The sequence below is a fragment of the Caretta caretta genome, chromosome 9, assembly GCF_965140235.1.
Source record: "Caretta caretta isolate rCarCar2 chromosome 9, rCarCar1.hap1, whole genome shotgun sequence".
In the NCBI taxonomy this organism is placed as follows: Eukaryota; Metazoa; Chordata; order Testudines; family Cheloniidae; genus Caretta; species Caretta caretta.
This window is the reverse complement of record NC_134214.1, coordinates 86,903,988-86,926,703: the sequence shown is the minus strand read 5'-3', so window position 1 is coordinate 86,926,703 and position 22,716 is coordinate 86,903,988. Positions and strand designations below refer to the sequence as shown.

Sequence of the window (22,716 nt, the reverse complement as noted above, 5' to 3'; positions counted from 1 at the left end):
TGTTCTCTATATTGAAACTGTTATTGTTATTTTTAAAGCACTACTCATCTGTCCCCATAATAAATGAATTAAAGGCTGCAGTATTCAAAAACCAGAATGTATTACCAACTGCACGCTCACTTGAGCTGTACATGATTTTCAGATTTCTAATGAATATTCATTAGCTTAGGGCATTCTTATGCAGCCAGCACATGTTGCCTATATATAAACCAATAATCTTTATTTCCGGGGCTTGAGGGAGGGGAGTGTGTGCAGAGCGGAGCCACAGTTATTTTGTATGGGTATGGGTTTTTCTTCAATATACGCTACACAGTTTTGCTATTGTACAGTATTCTTTCAATATCTGTGCAGTATCATGTCAATTTGCTCTATTTATTGAACAGTTTCCTATATACATTGTGAACAGAAACACAGCAAGAATGTGATTAAATGAGCATACAGTGCTCTTCCTAAAAATACAGCTTCAAAGCCAAAACATAATGCATTTTTTGTTGTGAAAACCCAAACTGATATCTGAAGTAGAGACTTTTGAGCAAGTTGTAAACTCTTCCTCAGAGAATAAAAAAATTCTTATCCACTAAGTTCTTGTCTTCTGTCGTGTGATAAAAATCAACACGATCATACCTTAAATAAAACATAGGGCTTCCTGATGAAAGATGATAGTGTCTTTGCCCTTTGCTTTAACAAAAATTATTTTAAAAGGGCCAGAAAAATTCCAGCACAGTAATAAGTAAAATCTCATCCAGTCTATAAATGGTAACTCAACCTGCGACACATAATTTAACATATAGATTCATGTCTCTAGGCTCCAGGCAGTAGTTATCCTATTGTTTGTAATAACCTCAGCTCCTTGTCAGAGCTGTCGCTCCTCTTCCAGCCCCATGCAAAGGTGCTGGAACAATTTGTATAGTGGCGGTGCTGAGAGCCATAGAACCAAACGGTACACTCTGTATATGTATGTGATGGAAACCACCTCAAGCCAGGGGTACAGCAGCACCCCCAGAACCCCTAGTTCCAGCACCTGTGTCTCCAGGTTCTCTCCACAGTGTCCTTGTCCAGCCATTCCCAGTTTCTCCCTCCCCACAGCTCCTCATGAATTCTCATGTCACCCTCAAGCCAACTGGCTCCCAGTGCCTCCTCTTTCTCTCACTATTTCCTGGTCCCAGTCTCCCCTCCCCACTATTTCCTTGTCACAGCTTTGCTGCTCAACCAGTCCCTGCCCCCCCCCGCCCCCCGCCTCCCTTCCCAGCCAGTCAGTTTCTCTTCCCAGGCATCGAGTCCCAATTTACTCTTTCACTGAGGGACCAGGAGAGAGAGACTTTCCAACTCTGAGTTTCAGTGCCCAGTCCTGGGAGCAACCAGCTTTGTCTCTGAACTGGAGTATGCTTTGTCCCTCTTTGGAGTGCTATGTGGTCAGCACTAGAAGCTGAGAGAGGCTTGAGCACATTCAGTGAAGATGGACTCTGGATATTTTAGCTGCTTATAATCTAAGAAGTCTCTCCTGAGATATGCAAACGGTGATTGTTTTTCCCCAAAGGCTTCTTTCATTTAGCTACATTTGGGTGGATTTTCATGGTGATGGCAAAAAGCACACCCTTGACATAAAAGATACCGCCCCATGCCAAATTTCAAGTACCTGACACAAAGCACAGAGGTGCTAGAGCTTTTCAAAGAAACAGTCACCAGAACTATTTTTTTTTAAACATAGGCACACCTACCTCCATTCTCAGGAACAGTTGGACAGTTGGCTGACAACTTCCAGAAAGGGTAAGCTTAAGGCAGACACACAGCAGGGGAAATTTCAGCCCAAACAGTTAGTCTGGCAAAGTTATAAGCATCTGTAAATGAGAATTATACTGGGAAGTGTCATGCAACCTTAATAATACTTGGCGCTACCAGCCCCAAGTATAATATGAGGAAAAGATGGTACAGTACATTAAACTGTCTCTCTCATCTCAACCTTCAAAAACCAGGCTATTTTCCAGTGATCTTTACTTGCAGTTCTCTAACCTACATCCTTCTTTTCTCCTCCAACCCCACACACTGTGAATGCTACCACAGACAGATTGAAATCAATGACAGCAATCCCACCTCCCTAAAATGTGTTACAGTCACGTCCTATGGTGTGCTCTGTTAACAGCATCTATCTCCCTTCAAAAAATTCTAACAAAGCATCTAGGCACGTGAAATAAAGTCCATAGTGAATGCAGAGTGAGGGGAAAAAGGCCATTCAGAGCTGACTTAGTAAAATATGGTCACAGGGAGTCAGGATTAACCTTTACTGAACACATCCCGTGGTCCTTCCTCTGCCTGCAGTACATTTCTCATTGCATACGTGGGAGGGAAAGGGAGTGTGAGTGCAATAGGAGGATGAAGATGGAGTAAGAATTGCTCAGGAAAGAAGTGAGCAAGGATGCACTGTTTCTAAGTGACAACAGAATCTGGCAGTGTCCTACATAGTGCAAAGCGGTATAGCTCATCTTCCTTGCGTGTTTGCATGCCCCACCTATGCATATAGCTGCAATTGCTGCCTTCTGACATCTCCACATGACAAGCACCCTCCCAGTGGCAGGACATGCAGAAGATCTTAGGAAATGGGGGTGTGTTTGAAGATGGAGGGTGTGCACATAATCTGAAGGACTGACCTATGTAGAATCCTCCTGGGTGCAACCGCCAGAACTATCTCAAAAAGCCGTGTTACATAGCAAGTACAAGGGGGATATTCAACAAAGAGACAGCATGGGAAGGACAAGGGCATGAGAAAGACTGGTACACCTGAGGGAAGTCTCCACATTTCTGTCTAGCAAACCTACAGCCTTCTTCTCCGCTGCCTTAAACAGCTGTAGTCATTAACATCTGTACAAAGTGGGTGTAAGACATTACCGCTCTGATTACCACTCACTTTGTACTACACAAGGTGCAAGGCAGTGGAGAATCAGGCTCCAGCTCATTCTTTAGCAACCCATTCCTCCTGGAAAATGCCACATTTCAATTTGGGCCTGTATTTTCCATCTGCTTACCTATGTCCTGCTACTCTTCAATGTGCTGCCACCGCATTGATTAAGGCCTATCCTCAGCTCTCTCATTATTTCTCACCACTGTTTCTCTTTTGGTGCAGCGTCAGTTCTTCGGCCTGGTTGCCACATGTGCACATTCCATTCAAGCAGTAAGAATTTTTCTAAAATGTATTGTTACAAAAGGACAAATAATAGTTACAAGATCCCCAAACTATAAAGTCAGTTAAGAGATAAAACATAGGATCACAGTCCAATGTAGTACCTCAAACGGCACTCAGCTAATCCAAATTACATTGTTAAAAACGTGTATGGATGCAAAACGTCATTCAAAATATGTTTTATCATCTCCTCCTCCTGAGATGTTAAAAATAATTCTAAAGGTTTCTTTAATGTATGTTATTTTCTTCATTATAGGATATTCTCTATAGCTGTTCCACAAAGGTAACACCATGTAATATTAATAAGTTACTAAAAGGGAAGTACTGATTATTCACTTGGAACAAATTTTGGTCCAGATCCCGTGAATTAATCTACTTGACTAGACTCATTAGTCAATGAAAGACTCCATTGCTTTCAGTGGGTTACCTTACCCTTACTTATGTGGATCAGATTACAGGATTAAGACTTTTCATGGCCTATTTCAACCCCCTGAAAACAGTGATTTATAATGAATACAGCCTAACCTGTTGGGATGCAAACATAAACAGTACAGCTCGAAGATACCATATTTGGAAATTTGTGTTTTCAGAGACGGGTGGGAATTGTGGTGGTATCTGAACTGTGTAACAGGAGTTGTACTTTAGTGCAACATGATTTCAAGGCGGTTTTCTGTACAGGAGATTGTATTTTCTTCTGCAGATATTTTTATACCATGCATGGTAAGTTGCCCAATGAATTCTAGAAGTACTGATAACTAAAACTTATATGTGTCATTACTGTGAGGAAGCACCATATCAAGGATATATAATTTCATATGAAAATAGGTAAGTTGCGGCAAGTAGCTGTAAAGTCCTTTTCTACAGGACAAGCAGGTGTGCAGCTTTAATACCATGTCCGTAACCTGATTTTTTTTTTTTAAGCAAGCAATAGCTGTCCTCTTTTTAACATAGATGCTTAAACTGTGTTTGCTGTCATTGAAGTTGCATGATAAATTTAATAGGAAATAAAGCCCAAAGTTGTCTTCTATTGCCTGGTACCAATGCCACATGCCTCCTTATAATCTGTTTTATATAGCAGAATAAGCACTACAACTTCAACTTTCAGAGAGCTTTTCCTATGTGGGCAGGAATCAGCCTGACAATTTTATTCTGCTTTAGCATAATTTGGTTTCCTAGAGACCAAAATCTCTTTGAACTGTAGGGGACACTCTTTTCAAGCTAAGGAATGTGATAGTTACCTCTCAACAATGAGAATGAATGTGGTATTAATAAGTGGATGTCAATTTATCAAACTAAGAAAGTATCTGCAAAATATCAGTAATATTGCCAGCTGATTTTAGAGATCATCCGCCATTTGAATTAGTATTGGTAATAAATTAATTCCAAGTGTTATTACTCATGCTCACTAGGAAATTAAAATGTCACAATATGATAAAGTGTTAAAGAAACAATATCTCTTATCTGTACCTGCATATGCTGCATTAAATCACTGAAAAGTTTTTTTTTTCAGTAGTGTCCATAACAGGTTCTATTGGTGCATGGGAGAAAATGAAGTTGATTATTTAGTCCAGCAGTTCTGGCTTAGTCAGTGAGCTTGTAAAATTAAGTATTCAACATTGATAGAATTCCATGAATACAATTAACTCTACAGAAGTATTGGGATACCTGTCCTCAGGCTACTATTACAGAATCCTAGTTCACATGGAGCCACCCTTACCTAATGATTCCTCCAAGAGCTTGTTTTACAAATATACTAATGGGTTTGTTTATGGGTAAAATGATGCTGTCACTGATAAATAACTTGAAGTTTATGAAGGCATCTTTTCAAGACCTATCTTACCGGAGATTTGTGATTATATTATATAGAGTTAAATGGTTCACTGAGAGGTAAGTATTCACTCTGACATACATTTCAGAAACTAACAGAGAAAACAAGCTAGCCACTGGCCAATTTCAAATATTAATCCTTCCTTCCTGTGTATATATTATAGTTCTGTAAAACACTGTCATTTTTCTTAAACTGATGCAACATTTAGTAAACCATTTTAATGGGGTCAAGTCCTGATTCAGTTGTGTTAATATATTTAAAGCTCAAGAGTCTAACTCATTAGGATATATAGTGCAATCAACACACAGAAGTGAATCATCAGCACAATGATGGTACCCCAACGCCTGGTTAGAAATTCTCTCTCAGAGTCCGTTTATGCAATGGTTGCCATTAAAGTCAACATTTACCACCTAGTACAAAAGCACAGCATCTTAGATACTGCAGTTATTTTCTATAGTAGTGTGACTATATTTTCCAAAGGCAAAATGGAACACCACATGAGGCTAGCCCGAGCCTCCCCTCCTCCGCACCCTGCACAGGCCTGATCCCAGCTGCTTGTCCAAGCCCTGCCTCCCCTCCCCTCACGGGGCTGGCGTTGTTGCTTGCCCGAGCCCTGCCTGACCCCACCCCCCATGATCCTCCGCACCCCACTTTTTTGACAAAAGAGGGCATTTGTCCTGTTTGCTCTTGCTCACTGATCAAGTTGGCAAGATCAAATGTGACAAATGCCCACTTTTACCAAAAAAGTCGTGACGGCCGGGACAGGGCTTAAAAAAGGGATTTTCCCAGCCCAAACTGGACTATAGTCACCCTAAGCTACCCGGAAATATTGAGGTGATTCAGATACCACAGTACAGAAAAAAAATACTATATAAGTAATGACATTGAAGTCAATTAAATGACTCACATTCTGAAAATTTAGCATGAGATTATGTGCTTTACTGCAGCGGAGCCAACATGTCCCCTACCATCCATCACCACTGATGGAATTATTCCTTCTCCAGGATATGATCTGAAAAATGAACAGCATTTAGAGAACCATCACTGAAACTGTCACCCACAACTAATCTTATCAAAAGGGCCCAGAAATCCAGCCTGAGCTAAGTGAGTGATCTAAAATCACCAGATTCAGGACCAAGACAAGTCCACTCCTCTAACACCAAGTGCGAGGCACATTTCTTTGACCTTCCCTACTCTAACATAAATAGATAGCAACATGTATATTAAAAATATTCCTAAAATCCTACCTAAATAAGACACTCCGTTGCACACACTGCTTCCTTTGGGGAGAGGCAGAGAGAACAAACAACACATGACCAGCTGTGTGACTATGACTATCTAATGTCCTAGTGGGAGCCACAGATACTACAGTGATGAGTGCAGTATAAGAGCCTATATAAAACAGCATAGTAATTTGTAAGCAGGCGATTGACTGTCTTTTGAATCATATGGATTGGTTTGGAAAAAACATGGTGCAGACACAAAGTACTTACTATCCATCCAGCAATGGGAGTCACAGGCATTCTGCTCTATGCAAGCCTGTGAAAGCTGAGGTAGGTCAGAATCCTGTTTCTGCACCTAAAATTAATGAACCTGCTCTGCACAAAATTATCATTAATTGTATCTGTCATGTAACCCTTCTTCAGTACAGTAATTTTTGCTAAAGAAATGAACCTGTTGAAGGACAAAACAGACGGTGTTTATTATCATGATGTGGGAGTTCTATACTGTGTTCCATAATTTAGGTGTCTGGTTACCAATATTTCTCTACTAAAGAAAGAGGTAGAAGGAATTTTTTGGGCATCAGGAGAGAGGAATAAAATCATGCCTTAAAGTTCTCTCTTCCAGGCATTGACATACCAATTTAATATGGCCCTCATCTTGTTAGTTTTTCACAGAACTAAAGGAACTGACAATGTGTGAAAGGGGTGAAGGAGTTTTAGCTTAAAACATCTACTGGAAAAACTGTTTTTGCTACAAAACTCTGACAGGTAAGTAATCAGTCACAATTTAAAATAAATCTTATTTCTGAGTTATAAATACCTGCTGGGAGAAAGAAATCATCACTAAAATTATAGCTAGCCTTTTTGCAGTTTAAATTCCAAAGCAAATAGTCACAATTTAGGGTGCTAATTAAAGATACACAATGCTGTGCTGCAGAAAATTGAAAATTGTTTGAAAATAAAGAGGATTTTATACATTAAGCAACGTTCCAGGTGCACCGGTTTTTCAGATAATTACAAATTATAAAAAGTCCTGCTGTTATAATTATAATACTAGTTAGTATTCTTCAATTTCCAACATGCTCGAGTCTCTCTTTAACACAGCAGTATGAACCGACTGTTAAATTACCTCTGCTGATAAATTAGATGTTCAATAGATTGGCAACTTGATGTTTTGCCAATCTGATCTTTTTTTCCTTGGTATTTAAATTAACAAGCATTATTTCTCTTTTCTATGTATTTTTTCTTTCAACGTAAGTGATGTGCCTAAAGCAGGAAGTACAGCATCAAAGGTGCTATGGTGCTTTCCACCTATTTTTGGGATGCTTCTGCCTCTTTTAAACATCATTGCTTTGAGTCAATATTATTAATTAACACACACCCCCAAAGGCTTTAATCAGGATTGGGGCCTCCATTATTCTGGGAACTGTACAAACCAGAGGCAAAAAGAAAAGGAGTACTTGTGGCGCCTTAGAGACTAACCAATTTATTTGAGCATAAGCTTTCGTGAGCTAAAGCTCACTTCATCGGATGCATACTGTGGAAAGTACAGAAGACTTTTTATACACACAAACCATGAAAAAATGAGTGATTATCACTACAAAAGGTTTTCTCTCCCCCCATCCCACTCTCCTGCTGGTAATAGCTTATGTAAAGTGAACACCACCCTATACCAGAAACCTACTGACCGCTATTCCTACCTACATGCCTCCAGCTTTCACCCTGACCACACCACATGATCCATTGTCTACACCCAAGCTCTGCGATACAACCACATTTGCTCCAACCCCTCAGACAGAGACAAACACCTACAAGATCTCTATCAAGCATTCTTACAACTACAACACCCACCTGCAGAAGTGAAGAAACAGATTGATAGAGCCAGAAGAGATCCCAGAAGTCACCTACTATGGGACAGGCCTAACAAAGAAAATAACAGAACGCCACTAGCCGTCACCTTCAGCCCCCAACTAAAACCCCTCCAACATATTATCCAGGATCTACAACCTATCTTGAAGGATGACCCAACACTCTCACAAATCTTGGGAGACAGGCCAATCCTTGCCTACAGACAGCCCCCCAACCTGAAGCGAATACTCACCAGCAACCACATACCACACAACAGAACCACTAACCCAGGAACCTATTCTTGCAACAAAGCCCGTTGCCAACTGTGCCCACATATCTATTCAGGGGACACCATCACAGGGCCTAATAACATCAGCCACACTATCAGAGGCTCGTTCACCTGCACATCTACTAATGTGATATATGCCATCATGTGCCAGCAATGCCCCTCTGCCATGTACATTGGTCAAACTGGACAGTCTCTACGTAAAAGAATAAATGGACAAAAATCAGATGTCAAGAATTATAACATTCATAAACCAGTCGGAGAACACTTCAATCTCTCTGGTCACGCGATTACAGACATGAAAGTTGCGATATTACAACAGAAAAACTTCAAATCCAGACTCCAGCGAGAGACTGCTGAATTGGAATTCATTTGCAAATTGGATACAATTAACTTAGGCTTGAATAGAGACTGGGAGTGGCTAAGTCATTACGCAAGGTAACCTATTTCCCCTTGTTTTTTCCTACCCCTCCCCCTTCCTCAGACGTTCTTGTTAAACCCTGGATTTGTGCTGGAAATGGCCCACCTTGATTATCATACACATTGTAAGGAGAGTCATCACTTTAGATAAGCTATTACCAGCAGGAGAGTGGGGTGGGGGGAGAGAAAACCTTTTGTAGTGATAATCACCCATTTTTTCATGGTTTGTGTGTATAAAAATGTCTTCTGTACTTTCCACAGTATGCATCCGATGAAGTGAGCTGTAGCTCACGAAAGCTTATGCTCAAATAAATGGGTTAGTCTCTAAGGTGCCACAAGTACTCGTTTTCTTTTTGCAAATACAGACTAACACGGCTGTTACTCTGAAACCAGAGGCAATCCCTTCTCTCAACAATTTTCAATAGCAGCAAGATTTTATGTGTTAGGTGCAGCCTATTAGCAGGACTCTATAATAGATAGATTATAGTAAATAGTATAGAGAGCTAGAGCAGAAGACTGATAACAAAAAGCTTGGTATGGAGAGATCAGTGGATTATTTAATCCTTCTGACCTATTTAGCTTTCTGGAAAACCATTTCTGAGCTCATGGTAATACAGATCTTCTATCAATCACGGATCAATCAGTAGCATTACCGATCCTACTATCAATAGCATTTCTAATATGCCCATTGCCTAGGTATCTAGGTGCCATTCACTTTGAAGTCAATGAGTCAATTTACATAGATAAGGATTACTCTGCATGTGTAAACTTTGTCAGGATCAAGCACCTGCTGGTTATACTGTGACAAGATGGCCGATGTTCATATGGGGTTCTGTGCTTTTCTTTGGGGGGGGGCTAAGACGCCACCTTTTCCCCTGCTCTTGGGCGCCGAAGGCCTTGCTAGTGGCCCGGGAAGGTGGTAGAGGAGGAAAGCGGGGGAGGGGTCTGGGTTTGCTCCTCACTCTGAGTCCCAGGCCCTCTCAAGCCCTGCAGGTTTTTTACCCTCTTTCCCCTTGGGTGGTGTTACTCTCAGTCCTTAGTCCCTGGGGGAGGGAGTCTCCCCACCCTGCCAGGGCAGGGTCTCCCTTACTTCGGTTCTCTGGTCTTTCAGCTCTCACAACACACCTCCAAGCTCCAGTCAGGAGCCTAATTTATTAGGTTCCTGACAGGGCCTTAATTGCCTACAGGTGCTCCAATTAACCAGTAGCAACCCTCCCTAGTCTACAGGGAATCACACCTTAATTAGCCTAGGGTTTATATATTTCCCCTTGACCACTCTACCACTGCTCCCTTGGCCCTCCTGTATCACAATATTTATAGGTCAGCAGGCAGTTTTGGTAATGCTGCATTCCTGCACTTAGGACGGAAGAACCCAATGCACAGCTACAGACTAGGGACCGAATGGCTAGGCAGCAGTTCTGCGGAAAAGGACCTAGGGGTGACAGTGGACGAGAAGCTGGATATGAGTCAGCAGTGTGCCCTTGTTGCCAAGAAGGCCAATGGCATTTTGGGATGTATAAGTAGGGGCATAGCGAGCAGATCGAGGGATGTGATCGTTCCCCTCTGTCAAGGTTCCTCCCCCACTCTGAACTCTAGGGTACAGATGTGGGGACCTGCATGAAAAAACTCCTAAGCTTATCATTACCAGCTTAGGTCAAAACTTCCCCAAGGTACAAAATATTCCCCCCGTTGTCCTCAGACTGGCTGCTACCACCACCAAACAAATACTGGTTACTGGGGAAGAGCTGTTTGGACGCGTCTTTCCCCCCAAAATACTTCCCAAAACCCTGCACCCGACTTCCTGGACAAGGTTTGGTAAAAAGCCTCACCAATTTGCCTAGGTGACTACAGACCCAGACCCTTGGATCTTAAGAACAATGAACAATCCTCCCAACACTTGCACCCCCCCTTTCCTGGGAAATGTTGGATAAAAAGCCTCACCAATTTGCATAGGTGACCACAGACCCAAACCCTTGGATCTGAGAACAATGAAAAAAGCATTCAGTTTTTTACAAGAAGACTTTTAATAAAAAATAGAAGTAAATAGAAATAAAGAAATCCCCCTTGTAAAATCAGGATGGTAGATATCTTACAGGGTAATTAGATTCAAAAACATAGAGAACCCCTCTAGGCAAAATCTTAAGTTACAAAAAAGATACACAGACAGAAATAGTTATTCTATTCAGCACAATGCTTTTCTCAGCCATTTAAAGAAATCATAATCTAACACATACCTACCTAGATTACTTACTAAAAGTTCTAAGACTCCATTCCTGGTCTATCCCCGGCCAGAGCAGCATACAGACAGACACAGACCCTTTGTTTCTCTCCCTCCTCCCAGCTTTTTAAAGTATCTTGTCTCCTCATTGGTCATTTTGGTCAGGTGCCAGCGAGGTTACCTTTAGCTTCTTAACCCTTTACAGGTGAGAGGAGCTTTCCCCTGGCCAGGAGGGATTTCAAAGGGGTTTACCCTTCCCTTTATATTTATGACACCCTCTATTCGACATTGGTGAGGCCTCATCTGGAGTACTGTGTCCAGTTTTGGGCCCCACACTACAGGAAGGATGTGGATAGATTGGAGAGAGTCCAGCGAAGGGCAACAAAAATGATTAGGGGTCTGGAACACATGACTTATGAGGAGAGGCTGAGGGAGCTGGGATTGTTTAGCCTGCAGAAGAGAAGAATGAGGGGGGATTTGATAGCTGCTTTCAACTACCTGAAAGGGGGTTCCAAAGAGGATGGCTCTAGACTGTTCTCAATGGTAGCAGATGACAGAATGAGGAGTAATGGTCTCAAGTTGCAGTGGGAGAGGTTTAGATTGGATATTAGGAAAAACTTTTTCACTAAGAGGGTGGTGAAACACTGGAATGCGTTACCTAGGGAGGTGGTGGAATCTCCTTCCTTAGAGGTTTTTAAGGTCAGGCTTGACAAAGCCCTGGCTGGGATGATTTAACTGGGAATTGGTCCTGCTTCAAGCAGGGGGTTGGACTAGATGACCTTCTGGGGTCCCTTCCAACCCTGATATTCTATGATTCTATGATTCTAAGCCAGCTCACATATGGATCCTGCTTCATTAAACCAAACCCATTTTATAAATTATTACATCTCACTCTCCACCCTCCACCCCCGTTTTAAACATTAAGTGAATTAAGTAGTCATGAAAGGTGCTGGAAAAACACTTCTGAAGATTTGGGCCAAAATATTTACACCTGGATGACAAAAGTTGGGCCTTTAATTCTATAGTCAGGCACTTAAACAGGTCTCCTGATTTTCAGAGGTACTGAGCACCTTCTGAAAAATCAGACTTCTTTAAGTGCTTTGTAAAGGGGGGACACTCAGCTCTTGAGCGCCTCCTGCTGCTGTGTCTAGTACTGCAGGCCTTTTCCTACTCTTGGCACTCCCTCTAGGTTGTCAGTCTCATTTGGTGGGTCTTCTTTGGCTCCGGCCAGGTCACACAGTTAAAACGAACTCCTTCCAGGGTAACAAAGAATCCAACAAAAACTGTCTATCTGCCCTCACCAGGGTCTTCAGCCCTGTCTCTGAGCCCTTTAAATTCAGCGCTTCACTTGGGTTTCTAAATGAGCCTTGTTCCCTTCTTGGAGCTTACACCACTCTGCAGGTGGGGGGGAAACCCAGTCACACCCACCCTTCCAGGTTCCAACCCTGGGATGCTATACACAGGAGCCACATACCGCTCACTTCCTGTTTCTCCCTTCCTAGTGGGTCCTGTGGAAGAATATGCTCATCTTGATCCCTGCTCTAAGAGGAAACCAGGCACAGGAAAGAGCAGCGGAGGCCTTAAATCCTCTTATAAGCTCAGTACTTCCTGTGATATTTGCATTATGCATGTAATATACATGTAATATACAACCTGTAATATAAAAACTAGTCCTTTCCCTCAAGAGCTTACAATATTATCATATGACATCAGACAACAAGTGGATACAAATCAGCATACATGGGGAAGGGAGTAGGAAAAGATAACAGTGAAACTATGCCCAGGTACAGACCGGTATAATAAGCAGCCATCACTATAGCAACTGACTACTCACTGAGTACTTTGTGAATCCAGCCCTTAATTCCTCTCAACTGATTAGCTTGAACCTTTCATTCATGCACCTTTGTGTTGAGATAGCATTACGTTTGCTCACAAGGCTGTCAAAATATCATGGCAGAAGTTGCTAAAATGAGTTTAGAGAAGCAGTCTCCACCTGCACAGCGAGGTCAGTCTCTTTTTCAGGAAGTCCATTTTTGCTATAGTTTGATGCCACCGGCCTTACTCTTGAATTTCGGACTCAAAACCTGACTTCTTACTTGTCAAAAGGAAACATTCAGAAGATGGAACACGACTGCACATGTGTATTCCCCAGCATGAATAAAGCCATAGGGCACAACTATGTCTCAAGAGCGAGATGTCTCATTCAGTGCAGCACTAGAAACTAAGCCTACCAACTTTTATTTTGTCCATGGGTGTCTGAGTACGAATGATGGTGGTGTGTGGGTGCCCCTGCCTGTTTGAGGTGTTTTGGGGAGTAGGCAGGTTAGTGAAATATACAACTCATGTGATCTCCAGGGGATTCCAGTTGTAGGATTATTGTCTACAGTGCTTCAATACAAGTATGAAGCAAGGAGGCAAATTGAATGGAGAATACAATGTGCTCACATAAAGCTCTGTGCCATGGGTGTATTGAGGATGGGTCACCTTCAGAGAAGTTGGATTCCAATAATATCTCATCCCATATTTTGCAGAGCTGATGAACCAAATTAATATTACAATACTTTAAAACACATATTCCCCCCTCTTCCTGAAAGAAATGGAGGAACACCTTGGAAATGGCTGAGATACAGAGTTGCAGCTACTGTTTATATTTATAGCTGCACTACTGAGAATAAGCTTTGTCACAAAGTTCTTAAGACAGCGTCATAATTAGGTGGAAACAATATCAATGCTAATCAATGGAGGCTGGTGGGAAAAGACAAAGCTGTGTCAATGGAAGTCTAAGGCAACAACATTATAATCTAAAGAAAGACAAAATGAGATCAATACAAGTCAATGGAGCGGACATTATGATGTGTGGAAGGACAAAATAATGCTGATCTAGAAAAAAGGGTGTTGTAAAGATTGAATTTTTAGACTGAACAACATGGTAAACTATTATGTGAATAACTGAATTGATTCCTATGATAAGCAATGATTTTGCCTTCATGTATCACGATGTCATTATGTTTACATCATTTAGTCTGTGTTAACTGAGTACAACTGTGCAGATGCCTTATGATAATACTAATATTTGTATTAATAAATATTGTCTATTTTAGAAACATCATGTCACAAGAATGTTGGGAGCTAGCAGAATACTGATATTATGCAAATTTTGCTGAGAAGTTCAGTGCCTTAACCAAACGTAACCTACCTTATAAATATAAGTATTTTGGGAATGGAAGAATTTTATTTGGGAGTTGAGGGATCTCCTCATAATTCAGGTTTATAGAGAGACATTAGTTTCTGCCTTATTTCCAAACTCCCTTCTTCCCCAAATGAAACTAACTACCCTGAAATCTCATGTGCCACATCTCATCTGTGGGTGCTGGGTGATTTTTTTTGTCTGTAGCAACTTTTGTTATAAACTCTCCTCATAAACTCCATATATGTGTGGCTCTTTTGTTTGGTTGTTTGGTGGTGGGTTGTTTTGTGGTGAAGCAATTACAAAAATATATTTTAAAAAACTGTTTATGATTTAATGTACATATGCCACACTCTGAAATAAGTACTGAAGGGGTTAACAAAGGGATAATTAAAACAGAGATATAAAGAGGAGGCAGTGGAAAGCTTAGGGAAGGGTCATGAGGGGAAGAGGGAGATTTTGCACAGATAGGCTCAAGAACTAGGAAACTGAAGAACTATATTGTTGACTAAACACACTTGAAGTTACAGATAGTGGGTGAAATCTTGGCCCCACTGAATCAGTTGAAGTTTTGCTACTGATGTCAATGTGCCCAGATATATCACCCTGTGTTTTTTTCCTCTGGAAGAAGCAAACCATTGTTTTTTGCCACTTTGCTCTTTTTTAGGCACCAAGCTGAAGAAAAACAAATTCTAGTTTCCCTGTAGATTGTGCCAGGATAGAAAAATTAGAAATCAATCACTACAGTAAATCCTATGTATTAGTCAAAGTTCTTTATCCAAATCCTGTGTCACATTATAGAATATCATTTTAAAATAGTGGAACATATAGGATGGTCTTTAGGAGGCGAGCTAGCTTTGCCAAACTAAACAGATATGCAAACTTCTGTAGCTCGTTAGTCATAACTGAGATCCACTCCATATTTAACAAAGTTATGAAAAAGCTGTGATCACAAACTGATCATTCTGATGGAACGTAAGTGATCTATGAAATGTCCACTCCTGATGTCTCTGTATGCGTTTTGTTTAATAATATAATCAAAATACTTGATGAAGTGCAGTGTTGGGTGAATAGCTTGCTCTGTCTTGTAACTGCCCAAAGAGGCATATGTTGTATAACTACTTATTAATGTTAGGCCAGATAGCTTATTATATTGTATCTTCCTTGCTGTAAAAAAACAAGGGAATTATAGCCATCCATTGCTGCTAATCACCTCTTTTAAACTCACCTAATTAGAAGCTCCAGACTTTTCTCCTTTTCAGAGCTTCTTGGAAGCCTCTCTGCCTCTTCTGCAAGCACAACTGAGGGGTGTCACAGAGCTGTAGTCCCAGACAGCATCATGCAGATGAAGAAACACTCCATCCAGATCTGAAAAATAAAGGTTGACTTGAGCAGCTGGTCTAAACCACAGTTTACAGGTCTGCAAAAAAACAAACCATCTTAATAACTAATGCAAATTCCTTCAGCTATCTGTAGTAATTTTATGATTAAAGAAGAGCATTGTTTAAGCAGGCAGCTAATGATACTTGTAGCTCTCATATTCAACATTAGCTCTCACCTCTGAGACTGTCACATTTAAAAAATACATCAGAAGATTTATAACTGGGAAATTTAAAAAAACAGAGGAACAGTAAATACAGGGCTGAGTACTGTAAATAGGAGTGTTGAGCTAGAATAATATTAGGCTAGAGCACATAATATCATCATAGTTACATCAGTGTAAATTACAACAATTCCATCAGAGTCCTTGGAGTAACTTTTGGTTTACAACAATGTAATTATGATCAAAATAAGTCTCCCCAGGTATAAGAATAAAGAGTTTTACTTTCTTTAGCTCATAAATTCAGTGCAACAGTTGAGATATTATAAAATATACAGTGAGATACAAATTTAGAAAAGCATCCCAAATTCTAACACTCAACGCTCTGAAAAAAGACTTCAGTGTGCACTCAAGTGTTTCACAATCATTTCTTGGTTTTCTTGAATATGAATCCCTGTGTGTCTGTGACAAGTGAGATAAGGAAGCATTCTGGGTATTGGAAGAATAATAAACACAAAGTAATACATACAACGTCGCTTCAGAAATCTTTGTTGGGGAATATCTCAACAAGTAGATATTAACTTGAGCTGGGAACATGTATGTAAAATTAAAAAAATTATAGAAGTCACTCTTCAGAAATGTTATAGATTAAGGATGGTTTTGTGATTATAGGACTGGAGTTGAAAGTTCTGGGTACAATTCCCAGCTCTGCCACAGACATCCTGTGTGATCTCAGGCAAGTCACTTAATCTCTTTCCTTACCTCAGTTTGCTATCTGTAAAATGTGGATAATAGCACTTTCTTTCTCCTACTCTGTCAGTCCTGTTCCTTTAAATTTTAAGCTCTTCAGGAAATGGTAGAACTGTTTCTTACTAGGAGTACATACAGCACCTAGTGCAATGAGGCTCCACTCTTGTTTGGGCCTCTGGGAATTACAATATAAACAAATAATAATGAATAATAATGACTTGTACATTTGGAGCTAGTTAACATACCAAGACATTCTTTGAACTTCCTAGTACTTAGTATACGGAATATGGAGACAATGTTTTTTAGTTAAAACGGCAACTCCGGAGTTTAAGGGCAACCACTGTTTTTCTCCAGTTATACAATGAAAAGAGTCAGTTATATGCCTGATATTTAATTGAGCATGGGTTACTCAGTCTGACTAAACGTCTTTCTCCTGACTGATTTTTTCACCACTCACAAATAATCTTCATCTGGTATGACGTCTTTTCATAAAGCAACAATTCAGACTAGGGAAACAACGAAGAAGAGAAAGTTGCCTCCCAACGTCTTATATGGCACTGCTAAAACAAGAAACAAGAAGACAATCAAGGTACCAGAATGAGGAACCCTGAAGAGGGTGAAAACAGTATATCTATGGCCATGTAAGTAGAAGGTAACCCAAGATGGCTAATATCCAAGTGAAGCACGTAGTTTATTGGATGAATTTCATACCTAGCAAATAGGGATTAAATGAGAGATACAGTGGGTATCACTAAACATTCAATACTTTCATTTTACAATCACTGATGTAACTGCAGTGGCCGAGCTTGAAACAGAATCATGGTTGTCAGGGTCCCACATCCATTGCGCTGTTCACTGAACAACACAGTGTAGAGAGGGGTGAGGGCATGGCTTTGCCCTCAAACTCCCTGTAGCTGCCCTTTCAGGGGATGCTGCCACTTACAGTGTACAGGTACTATACTACCCTGCCACACTGAGGCTAACCACTAAACAGGATCAAAGTGGGAGGAGAAAGGGACGCTTATGACCTCTCCTTGTCACACCACATCCCCTGTTGTGCACCTATGGAGGGCCATCCTCAGCCTGGCATGTAATTAACTGGATACATAATGTCAAACTGTTTTCGTTTAGTTCAGTAACTGTACTGAGTCAGTACCACTGATAAGTGAGAAGTTAATCAGCCAAAATGAGGTACACTGAATAGAAATGATCATCAGTGAAAATTTACAAAGAAAATGGACAGAACTGACACACACGTGGCTTAGTCACTGTGAAGTGGGTAGTAACTCTCCATCTTTTCCACATCCTGTCAATCATGCGCACACTCGGGCTACACCTACACTACCGCACTTACAGTGGCGTAGCACTTACAGTCTCCTGGGCAGCCACCAAACTAGTTTGAACAGTGGGGGAAGCATGACCCATTTGGTAAAGAACCCAAGAGAGCAAAAGGCAGGGGGTGGTTGACACAAGCTCTCTTAAAAAGGGTGTCAGAGAGAACCATACTATGGGAGACACTCAGGCACCACCTGAAAGTATCTGAAAGTGATAAGCCTCCCTAGGTTGCCACCATTATGGGATGTTAGTACATTAGGTAAGATAGACGTGTGTAAAGATTATTTTAAAATCCATTTTTTCTCTAAAACCTTTGTCTTACTGCTAAAATAAACAATCATTTCATTTTACGAAGACTGCTTGGTCACTATATGGACCACTAGTCCAGAAGGGAAGAACCACAGGTGCCCAAACCCAATCAGACCTGCAGGGTAAGAATTTAAGTACACTAGATACTGTATCCCAGGGCCTGGTCTAACAGTGGGAGAATCATGGAATTCCATTCTAGGAGAGATAAAGACACAAGGCCTGACAGGGTATGCTCAGAGAGACCAGTAAGGGGACAGAGGTGCAGCTAGCCCTGTAACTGTGAGATGCTACATTTGATTTTAAAAGGCTGTTGGCAAATATCAGTGTCACTGGCTTCCAAAAAAGGAAACGCAGGTGCCTGAAACTGAGTTTGGAACTGCAGGATAATACACAGTTGGTAAATGCATGGTATCAGAGCCAGCTGCTGGTCTAAGAGAGGACGAATCATGATATTCTACTCTGTGACAGGTAATGGCAAGAGGACAAACACCTGAGAGTTTGCACTCAGAGACTAGAAAGGTGTCAGAGGTAGCTAGCCTCTTTGAGTCAGATATACATACACAATACAGACAATCTACAATCTACAAATACATGAATTATGTCTGCAAGTAACACACTGGCTGAAGGTGTCTTTTTTCCCTTCTCTCTACTGGATCATATAATAATGTTTCTGAATCTTCTCTGCTGCTGACCCCTAGCTAACAGATCTAGACCTTTGGCTCAAGCAACAGAATATCATGTTCATGGCCTGGGTTCAGTTCCCCAGTGGCCAGAGCCATGATCACATGCACCCTGCTATACGTAGACTTTATTTATTTGGACTATTCAGCCATCATTAAAGATAGTTAGCTGAACACATTCAGCTTGTTTGTGAATTATGAGTTAGATCCTGCTACTCTGTGAATTCTTTCTGCTTGTGAAATAAAAAATGGCATACCATGCTACTCTCATTGGGATGGCAGTTTGCTCTTCCACAGACATCAGAAAAGTATATTTTTCCTACTGTTCTTAGAAACTGTTTGAATGCCAGTGAAAAATAGGTAGCTCAGGACATCTGCAAAATGTTGCAAAGAATGATGGTCTTAAATCTGGCACTGCTTCCAAGCATGCAGAAGATTTTTATTCGTCACCTATATATAGACATACATAAGGAACTAGGAAAAAGCCCAAAGTTAAATTTTCCAAATATGCTGTATTTAAAAAAAAAAATTCAGCACTTTTGGAAAGAAAACAATATAATATATTCACCGAACCAAGTCACATATTGCAGAAACAATGATCAATAGAGAAAACTAGCTTCAAATGAGAAATCAGAAACTACTCCAATTGTGTACGTTTCACTTGGATTTTCAACTTGCTTTTCATTCAGAAGAATAGGGAACTTTCAGTAAAGGCTGTCAGTTGTGATATGAGTTCTGCTAGTGACTGCTGGAATAAAACAGACTATGGGTTGGCTTTTCCCCATACTAAGTTCCTGTCAATCCAACAAATATGAGGATGAAAAGACACAAATATTTTGCACTTGTCTTGCCAAATGATACTTGTCTTCCTGCCATCAAACAGTGATTAATTGAGATATCATCCTCCCCGCCTGCTTTCTACTCTTGCCCAGTCAGCCACAGCAGACTGCCTCTCTCATGATCCTTGGAGCCACTTTCATAAGTGCTGATAACAATAGAAACTTTGGGTCAGGTATCAGGTTTTTTTCCCAATTAAACATACTAGGCTCAATGCTGCCATCCATGTGAGCTCTACTCAGACAGGGTGGAGATGATGGTGATAGGGAGGGCATTAGGATCCAGTTACATCTCCCTGAACTTCAGTCACCCTGGTGGAAGCTAGAGAAGCACACAACTTATTCTCACTTCCATGACCAATGTAAGGTCCATCAGGTATAATGGATCTCTGCTCCTCCATGCTCCCTCCCATGTCCCCTCTCTCCTTTTAAGCCTGGGTTGAGGTGGCAGGAGGCCATCTTTCTGTGGGTGGAGAGTTCAGCCATGAAAAGGGAATTTTCCAGTGGCTGTCTCCTCCCATTTGAAAGCTACTTGGGTCCACTATATTAAATCTCTTTCTGATTTCTACACTTTCACGATGCGTGGCCATTTCTACCATACATGAAAAGAAGGGCCATTTCCATATTTATGCCAAAAATCAGTTGAAAAAGGGACATAAATCTCTCCTCTGCTAGCATAAGTGGAGAGGAGTCAAAGATAGAGGAAAAGGGGAGAGCGAGGGCCTTTCCATCAATCCCTGGAAAAGAAAAACCCTTCTTCCCCCACTGCATGAGGCCTTGAGTATGTGGTTGTGCAGGATGATGTCTGCTCAACCACACAAGTATTTTCTCACAGAAGAAAATGCTGTTTATGAAGCATCATCTCCCATAAGCACTCCCTCTATACTGAGAAACATTCCCCCAGCTGCTGAGAACTGATCAGGGCAGCTGGCATTGCCTCATGGAATGTCCAAATCATCATTATGGGGACAAACCCCTCTAGGAGAAAATTTGGTTTTAGCTTACTATGCAGTTTAGTAGAGGTCACATATAGTCTATATGTTAATTTGATCTGGGGAACAAACTACATGAGACAGAACAGCCACTGGAGCTAATAGTTTCTCCTAACAATTGACCTTTCAGTCCTCAATCCATTTCATTGTTCTATTTAACCACATAGTTGGACTATTCTCATTAAACTGCTCTCTAGATATTTTAAAATTTTTATCAGACCTTTAGCTGAGTTCTTTTGAAATGCAAACTGATGAAGTTCAATTCTGCAATAATATCATCAGCTCTATTGTTAGATTTGGTAATGGATTTGAAACAGCATACCCAAGGGCTAATGCTGGGTGTGGTACATACTTTGCAATCCTGCAGTGAATTTTAGCATCATTGGAATAATTAGAATTTTATCACACAACATGAAAGAGCAGACACAGAGATTGAGCCTCATGTCTGGAGCTGCTTGCTAAGAATTCTGACATTATTTTTCCATATGGGTTAACTATATAAAACTTTTGTAGAAAAGATAATTTTAATCATTTTATATTTTGTGTTAGTATTGGGTAAAAACATTCCCATTCAAGTATAACACAGCTAATTGGGGAGGAAAGACATGTTCACCCAACATGTTCATCCAAACGACTAGAACGGTAGTCTAACTAATATCCTTCTTTTTGTCCTTCGTTATGATCCATATGGGTAGACCACTGTGCCAGTATTTATAAATGGAAGATCAGGGCATTAATTTGTTTAGCCCTATAAAAAACCCAAACATTCTGTAAGCTCTCTCTGCAGGGGAACACACAAGTGACTAAACTGAGCCATTCACAAATTGGGCATTGCAGATTCAAATTCACAGTCAGCTGGTTTTTACTACTTGAGTTCTCCACTTCAGCTGGAAGTATATGCCATCTGTTCACCATCTTTTTAAAGGTGAAGAGGACCTATAATAATATTGTTCTTTTCTCCTCAAGGACAATAGGATAGAGAACCTCACCCGAGGATGCATTTGTCCATGTGATAGTTTAGTTTAGTTGTTAGATATTCTGGATGACAAAGATCGCGTTTATAGAAAAAGAAATTGTTTTAAAAGGGAAGCAAGTGGTTTATATGATGAATTGATTGCTGTACTTGCCAATACTTGTTTTGAAAATTGTTCAGTTTTTAAAATATCCTCCAAAATATCAAAGTTTTGTATTATGTATTTGAAAAATCACAGTTGCAGCTCTCAAAAAAGTGATTTTTAGAAATTTTGGAATAGAATTTCCTCCTAGAGCAAAAACCATTTTTACTGGCAGAATTATAAAGTGCTTTCAATTTACAATGGAAATGTCTGTATCAGTGTAAATAAAATGTTGCAAGTATGATATCAATTTTAGAATATCAGCGTTATAAAATATGCAACATAATGCTCTTTTTGCAAACAAACTACATATTTCTTGCTTTATTAAAAAAAATTGCCACAAAGTAGGAATATTAAATCAGTTTGCAATGGCAAAGACTTTAATACAGTAATTTAGCTATAATGCCCCATAAACCTAATACATCTATTTTATTATCACCTTTATCATATTGTACTAATCTTTTTTAGTTGAGTCTAATCTGATAAACATACAAATTGGGAATGATGAAACATCATGGAACACACTAAGATGAAAGCTTAGAAACAGCAGGAGCAGATTGGCATCTGTTTGGAGATGCAGGAGTATCAGAGAGGAGGGGAGAGAGAAAGACTGAAAGTAGCCCTCGGCTAATAAGGGTTACAAATTAAAATGAATGTAAAGCTTGTAGGTTGATTGGGTTAAAAATCAACTGTGAGAACTAGTCAAGTGAGAAAGTAAACCACACACAAACATAGGACAGTGACATGTCTTACAAAACTAGCAAGATGTTGCCCTCTCATCATCTCAACTCAAATTAACATAATGCTTGAAATCAAAAGCTGCCGCTTAACCTCAAGTTCACAAGACAAAATCCTGTAAATAAAATGATTTGCAACATTCGGGCATTCCCACAGAACAGCCTTGCTCTGCTTGAGATTAACATCCCATTGAAACTATCAGTTCTTTCCAGTAGCAAACATGCTCAAGCAAAAGT

General features: G+C 40.4%; 1 protein-coding gene across 3 annotated transcripts in view; it reads right to left on the bottom strand.

Moving 5' to 3' along the window:
* The window catches only part of TENM1 (teneurin transmembrane protein 1), a 1,415,133-nt gene that overhangs the window by 1,162,281 nt on the left and 230,136 nt on the right, over positions 1–22,716 (bottom strand). For all 3 annotated transcript variants that reach the window (XM_075132522.1, XM_075132521.1, XM_048862940.2), the window contains one exon: positions 15,414–15,553. The gene's annotated coding sequence lies outside the window, so the exon portion shown is untranslated. The remainder of the gene's footprint in view (positions 1–15,413; positions 15,554–22,716) is intronic.